Genomic DNA, 2,500 nt, shown 5'->3' with positions numbered 1-2,500 from the left:
CATTTTGAGTTAATAAATTGTATTAAGCGGATCTCCATTGACTGAGTGAGTTATTACGGCTCGGCTATACTATCCACCACACACATACCACCAAATCACACATTGCCATGCCTACTAGACGCAAAGGATATCAGTTGTCAAGCTGCTTTTGTATGTTGTAGTGTCGTCACGATACCAACATTTTGACTTCGATACAGATAGGAAAGGTAATGGAATATATAATTAGATGACAGAACATGGAAAATTCTTTATATAATTCTTTAATTCATTATAATTTAAAACGCTATTGAAACGTAATAATAAAAATAATACAATTATTCTGTTACAGCTGCTGAGCTATCATATTTCCCTTTCTGAATGAAATAAATAGGTTCGAGAGAGCGAGAGAGAGAGAGAGAGAGAGAGAGAGAGAGAGAGAGAGAGAGAGAGAGAGAGACACACACACAGAGAGCCCCCCCTTCCCTCACTATTGGATGCCTCTCTAAGCGTTCCCAGGGATACCCTACAGTAGTTAGCGTTAGCAGGTTAGCTTAGTTAGCAACATTAGTTAAGGTTTTAGCCAGGGTGTCGTTTGGTATGGCAAGGTATGGCACTCGCCATACCTTGGCAAATAAATATGTATGTGTATTTGCGATTATACATGCGCAGGATGTGTGTATTTGCCATGTCTCACCCCTTCATCAACGGAGGCCGACACACAGTATTCCAATACACATCTCACTACATCCTGCGCATGTATAATCGCGGGAGAGGGCCGGGGGTGTGGTTTTTGTGTGTAACCTAGACCTGGACTCGCAATGGATATGTTATTATTATTAAATCGCCTTTTTTAACTCAGAGAAGCGCAGATTTTCCTTGCAGACAAAAACACCCATGGCAGAGAAATATGCTGATAATAAGCTGGATTACGAAACTCCGTTAGTGACACTCCAGGTTAATCAGCTGAGATTTTGGGTAATTCGTCTTTGTGTGATGAGCTTATCGTGTGCTTTTATTTTGATATTCCTTATTTCACGTTGAAATTACGCGATACATTAAGTGTGGGGCGCCAAAAAATGCCTAAATCAATGGGGTCGTGGTATAAAAAGCTGAGAACCCTGGCTTAGTGAATATAACAGTGCAGTTCAGCATTCAGTAACCGATACTTTTGTGAACGTGTTTTTGATACTACATTCTGTTGAACACACACCTCAAAACCGTACCTAAGGAAAATTGGCTCAATTGCAAGAAAAATTATAGACAGTTATGATATTAAATTCTGCTCTGCATAATTTGTATGCAAAATATTGTGGTTCCCTGCTTTAGTCTGTTGACACATTCATACACTAAATGTTTTGTAGTCCTGTGTCATACCTAAATGTCATATAAGTGAATTGTATAGAAACAACTCACCAAAAGTGACTATTGCAAACTGATTTGACAAAAAAATACACCCTTCACCCCCCTTCACCCCCCCCCCACCGTCCCTAATTGCCATACCTTGGCTTTTACTGAAACAACGGCACTGTTTTTAGCACAACATGCCAGGTATATACAGGAATGGCGAGGATGCAAAGCATGTTAGACCATTGACCCGTTGCTCCGAGTTTTTTTGTACATAGAAACAGTGCGACTCGCGAGATTAGTTGTTACAGAGCTGTCGGACGCAGGACTGAATAGCTAGATGTCATAGCTTCTCAAATGAAGGTCCGCGCTGCTCTGTGTCTAATATGAATGACAATTGTGCGTTGATACGCCCACTACTCAAAACTATTACTCGCACACTGTGCTCCTAAATGATTTTTCTGGTTTGCACAAATATATGCATAGTAGCATAGTACATAGTACATAGTAGGTAGTAGTATAGAAATAGTAGCATATTACATAATAGTAAAATATAGTAATTTCTTAATTCATTTCTTTTTATTCGGATGTTTGTTTTGTAACTATTACAATTTTTGTGTTGTGGATTTAGCCATAAAAAACTGGCACAATGCTCTGTCTCCTCATTATATGTGGCTGTCTCTGATCATATGTCATACTACCCATAATGCTCATCCTAGACATCCATGGCTAGAAAAGTTGTTTCATGTCTGTGGGCACATTGGTGCAGTGGTTAGTACTGTTACCTCACAGCTAGAAGGTCCAGGTTCACAGTGGTTAGTACTGTTACCTCACAGCTAAAGGTCCAGGGTTCACAGTGGTTAGTACTGTTACCTCACAGCTAGAAGGTCCAGGGTTCACATGGTTAGTACTGTTACCTCACAGCTAGAAGGTCCAGGGTTCACAGTGGTTAGTACTGTTACCTCACAGCTAGAAGGTCCAGGGTTCACAGTGGTTAGTACTGTTACCTCACAGCTAGAAGGTCCAGGGTTCACAGTGGTTAGTACTGTACCTCACAGCTAGAAGGCCTGGGTTCACAATGGTTACTGTTACCTCACAGCTAGAAGGTCCTGGGTTCACAGTGGTTAGTACTGTTACCTCACAGCTAGAAGGCCCTGTGTTCACAGTGGTTAGTACT

The 2,500-nt window shown here is 40.9% G+C and overlaps 1 protein-coding gene across 1 annotated transcript in view; it reads left to right on the top strand.

The window, feature by feature from the left end:
• Window positions 1–2,500, top strand: part of lama2 (laminin, alpha 2) — a 384,202-nt gene that overhangs the window by 175,496 nt on the left and 206,206 nt on the right.

This window comes from Notolepis coatsorum, assembly GCF_963971535.1.
Source record: "Notolepis coatsorum genome assembly, chromosome: 5".
NCBI classification, from domain to species: domain Eukaryota; kingdom Metazoa; phylum Chordata; class Actinopteri; order Aulopiformes; family Paralepididae; genus Notolepis; species Notolepis coatsorum.
Note: the sequence above shows the minus strand (reverse complement) of the source record. Positions and strands in the feature narration are given on the sequence as shown.